General features: G+C 40.9%; 2 long non-coding RNA genes across 2 annotated transcripts; one reads left to right on the top strand and one right to left on the bottom strand.

The window, feature by feature from the left end:
- The first annotated feature begins 450 nt into the window (after nucleotides 1-450).
- Nucleotides 451-11,262, top strand: LOC135501601 (uncharacterized). Its single transcript, XR_010449619.1, has 4 exons — nucleotides 451-537; nucleotides 1,181-1,302; nucleotides 1,685-1,817; nucleotides 10,047-11,262. It is a non-coding gene; the product is annotated as an uncharacterized LOC135501601 (long non-coding RNA).
- A 2,094-nt stretch (nucleotides 11,263-13,356) lies between these two features.
- LOC135501102 (uncharacterized) lies at nucleotides 13,357-14,826 on the bottom strand. The gene is made up of 3 exons (XR_010449557.1): nucleotides 14,711-14,826; nucleotides 14,252-14,321; nucleotides 13,357-13,484 (listed from the first exon to the last, which is right to left on the bottom strand). It is a non-coding gene; the product is annotated as an uncharacterized LOC135501102 (long non-coding RNA).
- Between the last annotated feature and the right edge of the window lie 2,975 nt (nucleotides 14,827-17,801).

Raw genomic sequence — 17,801 nt, 5'->3', positions numbered from 1 at the left:
CCAACCCCAAAACTGCATGTTCATCGCCGAAGATGACCATTCGACCCTCGCATATGCGGGAAAGCCAGGTTGACATAAAACCGATCAGACGCTCACGTCGCACGACAGGCGCTTTTAAGATCTTTTGAGCCCAAGGCATTGAATTTTGTGCGTCGATATTCAACGCGGCGTGAAACGCGTTAAACAAGAATGTGGAGATGAGCCCGTGAACCTGAACTGAGAGTCCGAACGTGAGCTTGCGAAACCTCACTAATGTTGTTCTATTGAAAGGTTTGGCAACTGGTCGAAATGGACAACATGTCGCCGACCCTCATACCTGAGTTTAAGCAAGTGAGAACGAGATACATTTCAAAAAGCTTTGTTCAATTTGTTGACCAGTATACCCCCTCATGTTCGTTACAACTGATTATGTCATGCGAGGTGGTCACATGGTGTGACGTCGGGTCTTGTGCCAACGCGGCAGACATTGCCTACACGAGGAGGAGGACTCCATGTTGAAATTTTCCGGATTTCTCCATAAAATCTGTAGTTTCTCTGGTAAGTCTTCTTTGAAAGTATCTTATTTTGTATGTTTTGAAATGCAAAGTACCCCCAACATCTTTTCACTCCCAAAAAATGCACAAAACGACTTCCAGGTACTTCTGCGGCAGAAGTGCTGTGTGAATCCACAAAAGTCCCATGCGCGTTTCTTGCCGTCTAGGATTTTGACAAAAGAAGTTTACTGGTATACTTCTAAATGACCAACTATTATCGGCGTGAAAGTTTCGCCCTATGAATATAGTCACTGGACACTTTCTTTGTCCAGCCGCCAGGAATTTTTGAAGAAAAATACTGTAAAATCGTCAAAAGGCCGTCCATGCAGAGACATGCCCGAAAGACCCTTCGAAAAGTACTGTAAAGCTTCTCTGAGTCGTCCATTCTGAAACAGATAAAAGAATGAAAACGACTTCTTGATATACAGGCATTTTGGACGGCCGACAGACGTATCTTCAGTGGACCTTTAGAAATACTGTAAATCTTCTGTGAGCCGCTCGTCCCAATTCCTTTCGAATATGTCCGACGCTCTATTGTCTTCAAGCCATTTTTTGACGTCTTTGGACGGCTCAGAGATGTATATACAGTTCTGGTTTTATATAACTAGCCACAATGTGATAGAACCCTATTTGATCTCTTTTCGCAGTTCTTCCCGATTGGCCTGTGTGGTTCATCAAGAAAAATGATGCGGAAAAGTGATGTGAAGTTTCGTCACAACCGCGACGACAACACACAAATGCGATTTCTTGACGTCGAATCCTTCTAATGGTGAGTGAGATTGTATCGAAACACTTTCTTTGCTCGTCCAAGTTGTATGCATATTAGTAACATGGCCACCAGTAAAATGTTCCAAGATTGCCTTCAGTTCAGGGCATTCATCGACGTGTCATGATTGCCATCAGGACGTGCCATAATTGCCATCAATTTAAGATCGCTGATACTGACAAGGTCGCTGATACTGATAAGGTCGCTGACGCTTCATCCTGCAGGTTACATATGATACGGCGGCTTACATACAGGTAAAAAATTAAACAACAAATCAAACAAAAACGAGTGTGGGGATGGCGGGCCATTGCATTGACCAAATTGATTAGTATTCATTCATCCAGTTGCACATCAAACTTACCGCATCATTTCCTCCTCTTTTCAGTGACGTCACAACCTGTCGCTGTCGGCTGATAAACGACGATGACCCCTCTCGATCCATCCCAGAAAGCTCTATATACAACACGTCCCTGTCATTTGCTGCGAATGCTTACATCATCCTTCCTGAGAACATCATGGTAAGTTTTCTTTCATAACAACTTGAACAATGCTTCAAATGGCGACCCTTCACAGCAAAACGAGGCGCATGACCCTTAGAAGATGAGCAAAGAAAAGACACCAGGAAATAATGAAAGAAATTGATGTACTTTATATTTCACAAAAGGTAGACAACAATGAAATGAACAACCGGTCCGTCTCAACCTGCCAACAAGCTCAGCGGAGCAACATGCACCTGGTTTTGCTGTGACGGGTTACAATTGATATGCCGATACGGGCGACCGAAATCCTTTGTGGCTGGTTAAACTGAGGGTTGAAAGGAGTACCTTTGACCCCTTTGAAAAGATTTTGACAAAAGATTTTATTAATTAATTTATAAATGAATAAACTTGGTGAATAGATCAAGATGAATCTCTTGTTGCCTGTAATCGTTACATAAATTTGTATACAACACCGTTCATTTTCCCGAAACCTCGGTGTTGTGTTGGTATAAAATAACCCCCTTTGGACATGGTCCTACCTATTGTGTAAGATTATCTATGATTGTTGATTGGTTTATATCGAGAGACCTTGGCCTTAAGTCCCAATGCATCATCTTCATGTTGAATTCTAACTCATCAGTAATGGTGTTCGATGTAAGTGCCAATGTTGCATTATTGTCTTTACCACCTCCCTCCCCGTTCACGTTCCCATCTTGTTACTCATTTGACACACGAGCAGTGATTAACTCTAGCTTCCTAGCTAGGGGCGTGCCCAGGTTTTTTAGCAGGGAATTATAATAATCCCGTTAGTCCCGCGTTAGTAATACCGGTTATTTAGATGATATACCATAAGTCCAGTCTTCAGTTATTGACTTTAATTTTTGGGTCAATACTAATTTCAGACAGAGCAGAGAGAAATTGATTTAGTCAAAGGGAAGTGCTCTCTATACATACTCAGAGATTGAAATTGCGGCTAATTATTTTGTCTAGACAACTTCAGACACTATCTGGAACTTAGGCTTGTCGGTGATGGGGCATAACATATGTCCCATCGCACTATATTGTATGTTGAATTCTGATATCTCAGTGAAGGGATATAACTTAAGCCCGACTGCAGTAAACAATGTTGAATTCTTGCCTGTCACTTAAAGAGAATGGCCCGCCAAAAAATGGGGAGTTTTGGACGGCCCGGTCAAAACCTTAGGCGGGAATAAGGTTTCATTGATAAATATAAGGAGTTTCAAGGCCCCCAAATCACTTGTAAGGTTCAATAGATACTGGCCTTTCATTGGTTTACCGTCTGCGTATCATTTACATACTCTCATTTTGAAAAATATGACAATATTTACGATCACGTTTTTGATTTTTGCAACATTTTCGGTAACGCGCCCCTTGCGGATCTGTAAGGTACCATTCGGATGCTTGAAAAATGCTTGTCTCGTCGATTCGCTCGCGGATAAACGCATCAGGTTGACTGCAGCAACTTTTAATTGTTGGAGACAGAGAAGGAAGGAATATGATTATCAGTTTGGTGAAAACTTTGCAAAGTTTCTTCTTGGGACTCGAAATCCATACAACTATTCTCTCCATTTGCCATTTTCTCCTCTCTCCAACTCACTACTATCGCTATTGACTGCGTAACATACACTAACATTCTTTCGCTATCATTGCTAACTTCATTTACTAGAACACTGGCCTCTTTGTAGCCGATTATGTAACCCATAGTGGAAACACCTGACAGCGCCGCCCGGCATGATCCACGTGCTACTGGCATATTTATAACTCGTAGTAAATAAGGTTGTAAAAATATGCAAATGAGATGCCGTATATGGAAACCATGACGTCACTAAGCAGTTCTTATTTCTGCTACGGGTGGCGCTGTTGCTTGCTTCTGGAGGCGCTATTCAACCTCTTTAAGGGGCATACATATGCCCCACAGCAACACTTGATGAAGCTTAGGCTTGTCAGTGATGGGGCATAACATATCCCCCTCTGTAACTCTTTATTGGATTCTGACCTCTCACTGCAGTACGATGTTGAATTCTGACCTGTCCGTAAAGGGGCATAACGTATCCCCCACTGTAACACTATGTGGAACTTGGGCTTGTCTGGGATGGGACCTAACATACGTGCCTCTGCAACACTATCTTGAGTTGAGCCCTGTCAATGTAGTAGACGTGCTCTACTACTGCAACACTATGATACTTTCTAATTTGTCGGTGATGGGGCATTGTAAGACTTCAATGTATGTTGACTTATCAGACCAGTACCACACTGCAACAATATGTTGAATTCGGACTTGTAAGTGATATATCTTCACGAGCCCTATCCCTAGGGCATTACAAGTATGTAAATGTTAACATCAAATGATACTCCTCATGACTGGTGAGTGACACTGTAGCTCGTCTTTGGCGATTTGATTAGCCGTGTAGTGAATGAGAAAATATATTGCATTAGACAGACTTGTCTGTGCTTCACAAGATAGGCTCTAAAACAAAATAACTCACTGTATATAACTCACTGTGACACTATGATGAATACACTTGTCAGTGATTTGAAATAACACAAGCTCCACTGCAACATTATAATGAATCATGACTTGTTAGTAACTGGCATAATTGTAGCGTGATGTTGGAGTCTGACTTAATGTCAGTGATGGGGCATCGCATAAGCATCACCGTAACCATGTGATTCTGACCTGTCGATGTTGAAGCTTTACTGTTGGGCTTTATTTATCTTAGGCCATTATATTAACAGTGTAGTGACCGATACATACACATCCCCTTCTTGGAACTCCTCAGTTTACACACACGTGTGGAGTTTATGAAGAATCCTACCTAGAGGTGAGGGTAACTTAACCTCATCCCCTCCATAAGAGTCCCCTTCTTGTTACTCAGTTGACACATGTGGAGAGTTTATGAAGAATCCTACCTAAAGGTGAAGGTAACTTAGCCTCTTCCCCCTCCATAAGAGTCCCCTTCTTTTTACTCAGTTAACACATGGAGAGAGGTTATGAAGAATCCTACTTAGAGGGTAACTTAACCTCCTCCCCCTCCATATTGGTTCCCTTCTTGTTAGTCAGTTGACACATGTGGAGAGTTTAGGAAGAATCCTACTTAGAGGGGAGGGTAACTTAGCCTCTTCCTCCTCCATAGGAGTCCCCTTCGTGTTACTCAGTAGACACTTGTGGAGAGTTTATTTAGAATCCTACTTAGAGGGGAGGGTAACTTAACCTCTACCTCCTCCATACAAGTCCCATTCCTAATACTAAGTTCACAAATGGAGAGAGGTTATGAAGAGTCTTACCTAGAGGGGAGGGTAACTTAACCTCCTCCCCCCCCCCCCCCCCCCCCCAATAAGAGTCCCCTTCTTGTTACTCAGTTGACACATGTGGAGAGTTTATGAAGAATCCTACCTAGAGGGGAGGGTAACTTGACCTCCCCCCCCCCATAAGAGTCCCCTCCTTGTTACTCAGTTGACACATGTGGAGAATTAATGAAGAATCCTCCTAGAGGGTAGGGTAACTTAACCTCCTTCCCCTCCATATTGGTTCCCTTCTTGTTAATCAGTTGACACATGGAGAGAGGTTATGAAGAATCCTACTTAGAGGGTAACTTAACCTCCTTCCCCTCCATATTGGTTCCCTTCTTGTAAGTCAGTTGACACCTGTGGAGAGTTTATAAAGAATCCTACTTTGAGGGGAGGGTAACTTAACCTCTTCCTCCTCCATAAGAGTCCACTTCTTGTTATTCAATTGACACATGGAGAGAGTTTATGAAGAATCCTACCTAGAGGGGAGGGTAACTTAACCTCCTTCCCCTCCATATTGGTTCCCTTCTTGCTAATCTGTTGACACCTGTGGAGAGTTTAGGAAAAATCCTACCTAGAGGGGAGGGTAACTTAACCTCCTCCCCCCATAAGAGTCCCCTTCTTGTTACTCATGCAGTTGACACATATGGAGAGTTTATGAAGAATCCTACCTAGAGGGGAGGGTAACTTAACCTCCTCCCCCCCATAAAAGTCCCCTTCTTGTTACTCAGTTGACACATGTGGAGAGTTTATGAAGAATCCTACCTAGAGGGGGGGGGCAACTTAACCTCCTTCCCCTCCATATTGGTTCCCTTCTTGTTAATCAGTTGACAACTGTGGAGAGTTTATGAAGAATCCGACTTAGAGGGGAGGGTAACTTAGCCTCTTCCCCCACCATATTGGTTCCCTTCTTGTAAGTCAGTTGACACCTGTGGAGAGTTTATGAAGAATCCTACTTAGAGGGGAGGGTAACTTAACCTCTTCCTCCTCCAAAAGAGTCCCATTCTTGTTACTCAGTTTGAACCTGTGGAGAGTTAATGAAGAATCCTACCTAGAGGTGAGGGTAACTTAACCTCTTCCTCCTCCATAAGAGTCCACTTCTTGTTATTCAATTGACACATGGAGAGAGGTTATGAAGAATCCTACCTAGAGGGGAGGGTAACTTAACCTCCTCCCCCCCCCCCCCCCCCCCCCCAATAAGAGTCCCCTTCTTGTTACTCAGTTGACACATGTGGAGAGTTTATGAAGAATCCTACCTAGAGGGGAGGGTAACTTAACCTCCTTCCCCTCCATATTGGTTCCCTTCTTGTAAGTCAGTTGACACCTGTGGAGAGTTTATAAAGAATCCTACTTTGAGGGGAGGGTAACTTAACCTCTTCCTCCTCCATAAGAGTCCACTTCTTGTTATTCAATTGACACATGGAGAGAGTTTATGAAGAATCCTACCTAGAGGGGAGGGTAACTTAACCTCCTTCCCCTCCATATTGGTTCCCTTCTTGCTAATCTGTTGACACCTGTGGAGAGTTTAGGAAAAATCCTACCTAAAGGGGAGGGTAACTTAACCTCCTCCCCCCATAAGAGTCCCCTTCTTGTTACTCAGTTGACACATATGGAGAGTTTATGAAGAATCCTACCTAGAGGGGAGGGTAACTTAACCTCCTCCTCCCATAAAAGTCCCCTTCTTGTTACTCAGTTGACACATGTGGAGAGTTTATGAAGAATCCTACCTAGAGGGGGGGGGGGGCAACTTAACCTCCTTCCCCTCCATATTGGTTCCCTTCTTGTTAATCAGTTGACACCTGTGGAGAGTTTATGAAGAATCCGACTTAGAGGGGAGGGTAACTTAGCCTCTTCCCCCACCATATTGGTTCCCTTCTTGTAAGTCAGTTGACACCTGTGGAGAGTTTATGAAGAATCCTACTTAGAGGGGAGGGTAACTTAACCTCCTTCCCCTCCATATTGGTTCCCTTCTTGTAAGTCAGTTGACACCTGTGGAGAGTTTATGAAGAATCCTACTTAGAGGGGAGGGTAACTTAACCTCTTCCTCCTCTAAAAGAGTCCCATTCTTGTTACTCAGTTTGAACCTGTGGAGAGTTAATGAAGAATCCTACCTAGAGGTGAGGGTAACTTAACCTCTTCCTCCTCCATAAGAGTCCACTTCTTGTTATTCAATTGACACATGGAGAGAGGTTATGAAGAATCCTACCTAGAGGGGAGGGTAACTTAGCCTCTTCCCCCTCCATATTGGTTCCCTTCTTCTTAATCAGTTGACACCTGTGGAGAGTTTATGAAGAATCCTCCTTAGAGGGGAGGGTAACTTAGCCTCTTCCTCATGCATAGGAGTCCCCTTCTTGTTACTCAGTAGACACTTGTGGAGAGTTTATTTAGAATCCTACTTAGAGAGGAGGGTAACTTAACCTCTTCCTCCTCCATACAAGTCCCCTTCTTAATACTAAGTTCACAAATGGAGAGAGGTTATGAAGAATCCTACCTGGAGGGGAGGGTAACTTGACCTCCTCCCCTCCATAAGAGTCCCACCCTTGCTACTCAGTTGGCACATGTGGAGAGTTTATGAAGAATCCTACCAAGAGGTGAGGGTAACTTAACCTCCTCCCCCCCCCCCATAAGAGTCCCCTTCTTGTTACTCAGTTGACACATGTGGAGAGTTAATGAAGAATCCTACCTAGAGGGTAGGGTAACTTAACCTCCTTCCCCTCTATATTGGTTCCCTTCTTGTTAATCAGTTGACACATGGAGAGAGGTTATGAAGAATCCTACTTAGAGGGTAACTTAACCTCCTCCCCCCATAAGAGTCCCCTTCTTGTTACTCAGTTGACAGATGTGGAGAGTTTATGAAGAATCCTACCTAGAGGGGAGGGTAACTTAACCTCCTCCCCCCCCCCCCCCATAAGAGTCCCCTTCTTGTTACTCAGTTGACACCTGTGGAGAGTTTATGAAGAATCCTACCTAGAGGGGGGGGGGTAACTTAACCTCCTTCCCCTCCATATTGGTTCCCTTCTTGTTAATCAGTTGACACCTGTGGAGAGTTTATGAAGAATCCGACTTAGAGGGGAGGGTAACTTAGCCTCTTCCCCCACCATATTGGTTCCTAACCTCTTCCTCCTCCAAAAGAGTCCCATTCTTGGTTCTCAGTTTGAACCTGTGGAGAGTTAATGAAGAATCCTACCTAGAGGTGAGGGTAACTTAACCTCTTCCTCCTCCATAAGAGTCCACTTCTTGTTATTCAATTGACACATGGAGAGAGTTTATGAAGAATCCTACCTAGAGGGGAGGGTAACTTAACCTCCTTCCCCTCCATATTGGTTCCCTTCTTGTTAATTAGTTGACACCTGTGGAGAGTTTATGAAGAATCCTACTTAGAGGGGAGGGTACTTAGCCTCTTCCCCCTCCATATTGGTTCCCTTCTACTTAATCAGTTGACACCTGTGGAGAGTTTATGAAGAATCCTACTTAGAGGGGAGGGTACTTAGCCTCTTCTTCCTCCACAAGAGTCCACTTCTTGTTACTCAGTTGACACATGGAGAGAGTTTATTTAGAATCCTACTTAGAAGGGAGGGTAACTTAACCTCTTCCTCCTCCATACAAGTCCCCTTCTTAATACTAAGTTCACAGATGGAGAGAGGTTAACTTAGCCTCTTCCCCCTCCATATTGGTTCCCTTCTTCTTAATCAGTTGACACCTGTGGAGAGTTTATGAAGAATCCTACTTAGAGGGGAGGGTAACTTAGCCTCTTCCTCATGCATAGGAGTCCCATTCTTGTTACTCAGTAGACACTTGTGGAGAGTTTATTTAGAATCCTACTTAGAGGGGAGGGTAACTTAACCGCTTCCTCCTCCATACAAGTCCCCTTCTTAATACTAAGTTCACAGATGGAGAGAGGTTATGAAGAATCCTACCTGGAGGGGAGGGTAACTTAACCTCCTCCCCCCATAAGAGTCCCCTTCTTGTTACTCAGTTGACACATGTGGAGAGTTTATGAAGAATCCTCCCTTGAGGTGAGGGTAACTTAACCTCCTCCCCCCCCCCATAAGAGTCCCCTTCTTGTTACTCAGTTGACACATGTGGAGAGTTTATGAAGAATCCTCCCTAGAGGTGAGGGTAACTTAACCTCCTCCCCCCCCCCCCCCCATAAGAGTCCCCTTCTTGTTACTCAGTTGTCACATGTGGAGAGTTTATGAAGAATCCTACCTAGAGGTGAGGGTAACTTAACCTCCTTCCCCTCCATATTGGTTCCCTTCTTGTTAATCAGTTGACACCTGTGGAGAGTTTATGAAGAATCCTACTTAGAGGGGAGGGTAACTTAGCCTCTTCCTCCTCCAAAAGAGTCCCATTCTTGCTACTCAGTTGGCACCTGTGGAGAGTTTATGAAGAATCCTACCTAGAGGGGAGGGTAACTTAACCTCTTCCACCTCCATAAGAGTCCCCTTCTTGTTACTCAATTGACACATGTGGAGAGTTTATGAAAAATCCTACCTAGAGGGGAGGGTAACTTAACCTCCTTCCCCTCAATATTGGTTCCCTTCTAGTTAATCAGTTGACACCTGTGGAGAGTTTAGGAAGAATCTTACCTAGAGGGAAGGGTAACTTAGACTCTTCCACTTCCATAAGAGTCCCCTTCTTGTTACTCAGTTGACACCTGTGGAGAGTTTATGAAGAATCCAACCTAGAGGGTAACTTCCCCCATGATCCTACCAGCGTCATCGTGATTTTGTCTGCATCATTTTATTTGTCCCTTTCCACTCCCACAGAAGCATTGGTCAGCCAAAATTCCTTTTCACTCTTTCCAGGTCGTTTTACTCAAGTCCCGGTTCCTGTTTGTGCCTGTGGATCATCTCCTTGTTGTTCTTGGTCCACAACTACAATACTGGCACGAATTCGATTGATTTTGTGAGGTCCATTAGTCAAATTTTCAAAAATTATTTTATCTTATATTTTCAGATGGAACCGCATACACACCACGGGTCAACGAAGACAACCGCCATCTCGAAGGAGGAGGAAAACCGTGATGGAATCTTCGCTCACAGTTTATCAGTGCTTCAGGCAAGACCTACTCTTTGTAAAACTGCAAGCCAAACACTAGTTACACTTGTCAACGGTTCTGCCACAAATGATTACAAATCGTTTTACAAGTTAATACGACGCGACAGGCTTTTAAGCCTTGCTTTTACCCAAGAAAAGATTTTATTCGAACAGAAAAAGTTGTTAAGCATAAAAATACATGGCAGAGCAGAAACATAACAAGTGCAACTAGATACTAGTGAGGTTTCGCATCCCTAAGATATAAATCTACGTATACGTTTTAAAATTTTGAAATCGTAACGAATTTTAGCTCTTCTGGTTAAAAGGAACCGATTTCACAATGTTGCGAAGGGCGCGCACCCTCAGTGCCCAGAAAACTGCCCAACATGTATGTGCGTCACACAGGCGTTTTGGAAGCGTAAACGTGATTGCGAAACCTCCCTATTTTCCAATACATGACACCTGACAAGATCCTGGAGATGGTTAAACTTATATTGAGGTTTATTGGGGGGGGGGGGGGGGGGTTTATTGGAAAGATGTTTAATTCGTAATACTTTTACTGATACCTTTTCATGAAGCTTTTTTCCTCAGTTGCTGTAAGAAAAAATCCTTTAAAAAGGCATAGTTTCTTGGCTTATGGTATCTTTCGCAATAACACCTGTTTTGCTGTTAAAAGTTTTAAAGCTTTTCGTATTAAAAAAGTGAAAAAAAGTGCTATAGGCCGACGGGATTCGAACCCAAGACCTTTGGGAGGTAAGCCACACGCTCTAACCACTACTCCACCAAGCCACACTCTCCGTATGGCTGCAAAAGAGCGAGTCACTGAAGTTTAGGCCAGACGGCTCATTGAAAATTTATGGTGAATTATTGGTTGAATAGACAGGTTACGAGATCCTTTGTCAAATAAGGTGTGTCATTTTCTTCTGCAACAACACACAATTTGTAGATTTAATTGTACGAGACGTAGGCCTATTTCACAGCAATACATTGTACAGAATTAGATTTAGATGGATTGAACTGATTCAAACTGATTCAAACTATGTAAGTAATACTTTAATCTCACTTCTATGAGACCATCTTATCGAAAGTTATTATTAATTTTCAGTACCGAATACCGGGTGTTCGGTATTGTTGATTCATGGGGAGGGGGCGGGGCGGGGTCTACTGTAGACCACATTAGAAAAACTAAAGCTTAAAAATGCCTTTCTACCAATTTTGATTGGGAGATTGTTGTGAAATATATGAAAAATGGTCTTATGTATGTGATTTTACAGCGTTTCGCCTCAATATGTATCTGTGAAACGTAAACATTTATGTAATGTTATACGATTGCCTAGAAAGAGTAGTAATAAAATGTTATGTTTGTAATTTCGTCTTCTATTTGGTTCCTTCACTTTGACGTGTTGCCTTCACTTCGATCTATGAAGATAGCAAAGGCAATCAATAAAGCTGAAGTAGTCAAATCGAGGGTCTTATGCAGAAAGTGCACTTTACCGAGTTTGAGAAATTGAGGTTTACAGTTGAACATTACTGTAAAAACTCAATATTGCCCAATATGCCACCAGATGAACAATCCCTGTCCCCACCCCGTCATAAGAATGTTTTCGGTAAAAGTGCACTTGTATCTTTCTGCATGAAGTTGGTGACACACGTGCGCGACAAGAGTGCAGGAGCACGTCGTTTTACGCTCTAGTCTGTCATCGGCTAAAAGGCTTACCTCCACATAAGCATTTCATGCGGTAAATATTCCACAGAGTCTTTAATTCTCCGTTGGCAACGCTCAACGTGAAATGACAAAGACTGTGTATGATATATGCCACGTGAAGCGCTTATGTGGTGATAGACCTTACAGGTTTGTCACAAGTACTACAAAACTGAAATCTACCACTTGTCAAAATACACAAAATGCTGCAAAAAGCTTGACGTCGAGTGAAACCATAGAAATGGTATCATATCGAATTTATCAATAACAAGTGTTTTGGACGACATATCTAAGATCTTACAAGATTTCAGTATCTCAAGTTTTGTTGTACTTCTGGCACACCTCAAGACCCTCGATATATGGCTTGTTATTCGTTGCAAAATTCAATAGTTATTACCATTCAGTGTTTATTTTCATGTTCAATAATTAATACTTTTTTTTTCAAGGTTTTTATTATGTGCGATACAAAGATTGTGGTAATGTTATCACATATCTTTGGTAGACTTGCTGTACAACTCATGATATTTTGCCAAGTGTATAGTGTGAGATATTTATATGCGATGCAGAATTATCTATGTTGACGTTACCTCCGTTGAATTGTTGGCAAAAGGTGAAAAAGGTCTTTGAAACTGCTTTGATAGGTTGTTTCAAAGTTCCTTTTTCATCCCTTCAACGATTCAACGGTTGTAATATCAAACATAAACACTTCTGTCCAACATATAAAATATTCTCTGCACTGTACTTTGGCATAACAACATGATTTGCACACAAAGTCTTCCAAAGTATGTGGAAACATCTCGTAATCTTCAATTGAATCGCACATAATAGAAACTTTGAATTCAAATGTATCAATTGAACATGAAATAAACATTGAATGCAATAACTATCGAACTTTGCAATGAATAACAAGTCATAATGACTTCTTCAGCCTTCTAAAGGACAAGGACAACCTCGGATCAACGGATTTTTTCCAAAAAAAGGGGGACCCTCAGAATATAGGCTATCTCCAAAAACGTCAAAAAAAAACTCGAGCGTGACCTCGCTCCGTAACTTTGCAGAGGAAAAAAGTTACGAGGGGAGGTCACGCACAATTTATTTTTCGAGTTTTGTGGACTTAGCGTATTTTTTAAAGGAAAAAAGAATGACTCAGCGATTTTGTACTTAGCGTATTTTTGAGAAAAAAAAGGATGACACAGCGATTTTGTACTTAGCGTATTTTTGAGAAAAAATCACAGAAAAAAGAATGACACAGCGATTTTGTACTTGGAGTATTTTTGAGGATTTCGCAGACAGAATGGAACTTAGAAAACTTTCCAAGTAATGCCAGGTTTCTGTTTTCAAAATAATTGAGGATGCCAAGGAAGAAGTTTCATAATGAAACACCAGAGGAGGAAAATCTTTTCAATTCAATTAAAAAGATCAAGAAAAACATTTCAGAAAGCTGTGGAATGATTGTGCGCTCCCATCGTAACTTGGTGGACAATAAAAAGAAGCTTGTATAAGAATTAATAATTTTATTGATTAGTTCAAAAGATCATACAGATAAAATGAAGTTACAGATTAACTCGTGAAGAACTGAAATCGAGTCGCCATCGTATGGAGAAGATCTGCGGAGAATGGGCTGGATAGAGCACGTGAACAAGTTCTTTGGCGTCCTAGAAAGACACAAAGAGAGTTTGATTATGAAAGACAATGTTTGATTATGAAAAATATCACAAGTAATATTTAGTACAGATTAGAGATGTGGCAAGTTTATACGCTTACGCCACACACAACCAACAAAATCGAAGCGACAAGGGACGAAGGGAGAATTGTCTTCGATTTTAATTCTTAGGACTCATAACTATCACCAAAATCATTCAATATATCATGAACATTAGAAGACAGGACAACAAGTAAATTGCTTGAATATGTGTGCCTGTCATGGTAAACTCCAATTTTCTGTGAAAAGGGCATTTTCAAAATGACCGATATTTATTTTCACAAGCCATATATACTGCAAACTCGACTCGAACATGCCTCAACCATAACTTTCAGTGATCTAATATTTCCAATCGTTTTTGCCTAAACGAAGCCGATAAAATGTCATGTGTGCACGTGGAGTACAATTTGTATTTCTACGTTCAATATAATATCGAGATTGGTTGAGGAAGTTCAACAGTCGCCATTTTCCTCAAGCAAGAATTGTGGGATAGGTAGAAGTCCGCTCAGGTATATGTTGGCCAATCAGAAGCCCTGTAACTCCATGGTCCATGCTGTTTGAATCGAACGAGCATAAAAGGGGTCTTCTGATTGGTCAATATCTGATCATGACAGTCCCAAAATCCTGTTTTAGACAGACGAGTTCACTGTAGTTTGAACAGAATTTCACAGTTTGTTTCCTTGGATGGACTAAAGGTTTTAGACCAACTAGTGTACTTACAATTATTTTCTTAGTTGAAATGAGAAGCGGCAGTCTCTGTACATGTAAAGGGCATCAGGACGCAGGAGCTCTGCAAATAAAGAAAAGGATATGTAGATAAGCATTAATGTTAAATTTGGGGGCAGTACCATGATAATTCATGTACTTCTTGCAAACTACACCAGACAGCATCTCGGGGGGGGAGGGGGGAGGGGGGGGGGTAAATGACACGTTCTGTGAAAAGAAATATCACAATATAATGTAGTTGGTGGTCTTGCAAAGGTAGGGCCTGCGCCGGCCAAGGGATAACAACCTCCATGGTGCTGTGTTCGCATCGCAGTTCGAATAATGAGACTCAAAGGGACTTCCATTTCTGGTCAAGCCGCCAACTGTACAGCACCAACAAAAATCGCAAATATCTCGGCAATTACAACCAGTTTAGATGAACAACCTGCACATTGATATGGCCTGAAAACTTACCATCAATTCTATGATGTTGTTTCTGTTGAACTATGAATTTTCGTGAAGTAAATTGAGATTTTGGTGAACGATTTCACAGACACGTTTTCAAGATGGCCGAGACGGCCACGTGGATCCTGCCTCTTCTGTGGGTTTGCGAGACTCGTCATTCTTTGACGAAGTCGTAATCATGTTATGTAATATATGCGGTACCTCTAAAGCGAATGAAAAGGTTACGAGAGACTTAGGCCTGCAGAGACAAATGGTTAGCCAGACCTTCTGTGGACCCGCTTTATGAAACTATTTATCCCCATTCACTCCATCCTTGGTCTGTTTCTCTTTTCACGGTATTCAGACGAACGTGAAAGTGGTTTGCGAAACTGACACAAGTCGGTGTAATGACTTTTATGTTCCTATTCATTAGTGTTCCCCTGCGATGAACGTCCATAGCGCGTGACTGGAGGAAAAAAGTACTCAGACTGACATTGTCTTCCATGTCATCATGAAAATTTTCAAAAAATGTTGATATTTTGAGAACATGATCAAGTTATTTAGAAGAATAAACGGTTAATTAGCATTGATATCGATATTTCGCTTTAGCATCAATCAGATTATGTGTCTATCATCAGGTTCCAAAATTTTCAACATCTTAGCGTCGCTCGTGTTTGCCAAGAACATCCATCCAAAAATGACACAAAATGATATAATTGTTATAATTGATATCCAGACATATCAGAACCAATAAAACACTGCCAATGTAGTTGTTGATGTAGTACAGATGCTACATGCAAAAATCGACTCAAAATTCCAACCGCTTCATGGTTTTTCAAACATTTGGTAAATTTTTACAAAATTCTGCCATCAAACTCAAAAAGGGGCCTTGGATCCAGGGCCCATATGACCATCCATGAGCATGAATGTATAGGACTGAAAAGCCTGTGAGACCTGGATACAAGGTATTTTTAAAGTGGTCTGCATCCGCAAACTGTGCGTGATATAACGCTGAAAATGTTGGATATTGATGATAGATACATAATCTGATAGATGCTAAAGCGAAATTTTTATGTCAATATTGGTTTGGCAGTAATTCTTCAAAATATCACGAAAATGATATTCCCTCTCAAACAACAAAACTTTGATGTTTTCACCCCAAATCTTGGTTCAGTACTCAGACTGACATTGTCTTCCATGTCATCAAGAACATTTTTTAAAAATGTTGATATTTTGAGAACTTGATCAAGTTGTCATTTCGTGATATTTAGAAGAATAAATGGTTAATTAGCATTGATATCGATATTTCGCTTTAGCATCAATAAGAATATGTATCTATCATTACGTTCTAAAATTTTTAGCATCTCAGCATCGCTTGTGTTTATCCTGAAAATCCATCCAAAAAAACACAAAATGATATATTGTTATAATCGATATCTAGACATGTCAGAACCAATAAAACACTGTCAATGTAGTTGTTGATGTAGTACAGATGCTGCATGCAAAAATCGGCTCAAAATTCCAACCGCTTCATGGTTTTTCAAACATTTGGTAAATTTTTGCAAAATTCTGCCATCAAAATCAAAAAGAGGCCTTGGATCCAGGGCCCATATGGCCATCCATGAGCATGAATGTATAGGACTGAAAAGCCTGTAAGACCTGGGTACAAGGTATTTTTAAAGTGGTCTGCATCCGCAAACTGTGCGTGATATAACGTTGAAAATGTTGGATATTGATGATAGATACATAATCTGATAGATGCTAAAGCGAAATTTTTATATCAATATTGGTTTGGCAGTAATTCTTCAAAATATCACGAAAACGATATTCCCTCTCAAACAACTAGACTTTGATGTTTTCACCCCAAATCTTGGTTCAGTATTCAGACTGACATTGTCTTCCATGTCATCAAGAAAATTTTTTTTAAATGTTGATATTTTGAGAACTTGATCAAGTTGTCATTTCGTGATATTTAGAAGAATAAATGGTTAACTAGCACTGATATCGATATTTCGCTTTAGCAACACTCAGAATAAGTATCTATCATTACGTTCCAAAATGTTTAGCATCTTAGCGTTGCTCGTGTTTATCCTGAAAATCCATCCAAAAAAACACAAAATGATATATTGTTATAATCGATATCTAGACATGTCAGAACCAATAAAACACTGCCAATATAGTTATTGATGTAGTACAGATGCTGCATGCAAAAATCGGCTCAAAATTCCAACCGCTTCATGGTTTTTCAAACATTTGGTAAATTTTTGCAAAATTCTGCCATCAAACTCAAAAAGGGGCCTTGGATCCAGGGCCCATATGACCATCCATGAGCATGAATGTATAGGACTGAAAAGCCTGTAAGACCTGGGTACAAGGTATTTTTAAAGTGGTCTGCATCCGCAAACTGTGTGTGATATAACGCTGAAAATGTTGGATATTGATGATAAATACATAATCTGATAGATGTTAAAGCGAATTTTTTATGTCAATATTGGTTTGGCAGTAATTTTTCAAAATATCACGAAAACGATATTCCCTCTCAAACAACTAGACTTTGATGTTTTCACCCCAAATCTTGGTTCAGTACTCAGACTGACATTGTCTTCCATGTCATCAAGAACATTTTTTTTAAATGTTGATATTTTGATAACTTGATCAAGTTGTCATTTCGTGATATTTAGAAGAATAAATGGTTAATTAGAACTGATATCGATATTTCGCTTTAGCATCAATCAGAATATGTATCTATCATTACGTTCCAAAATTGTTAGCATCTGAGCATCGCTTGTGTTTATCCTGAAAATCCATCCATAAAAAACACAAAATGATATATTGTTATAATCGATATCTAAACATGTCAGAACCAATAAAACACTGTCAATGTAGTTGTTGATGTAGTACAGATGCTGCATGCAAAAATCGGCTCAAAATTCCAACCGCTTCATGGTTTTTTAAATATTTGGTAAATTTTTGCAAAATTCTGCCATCAAACTCAGAAAGGGGCCTTGGATCCAGGGCCCATATGACCATCCATGAGCATGAATGTATAGGACTGAAAAACCTGTGAGACCTGGGTACAAGGTATTTTTAAAGTGGTCTGCATCCGCAAACTGTGAGTGAT

The sequence above is a fragment of the Lineus longissimus genome, chromosome 17 (assembly GCF_910592395.1).
Source record: "Lineus longissimus chromosome 17, tnLinLong1.2, whole genome shotgun sequence".
Classification (NCBI taxonomy): domain Eukaryota; kingdom Metazoa; phylum Nemertea; class Pilidiophora; order Heteronemertea; family Lineidae; genus Lineus; species Lineus longissimus.
This window is presented reverse-complemented; position numbering and strand designations above follow the sequence as displayed.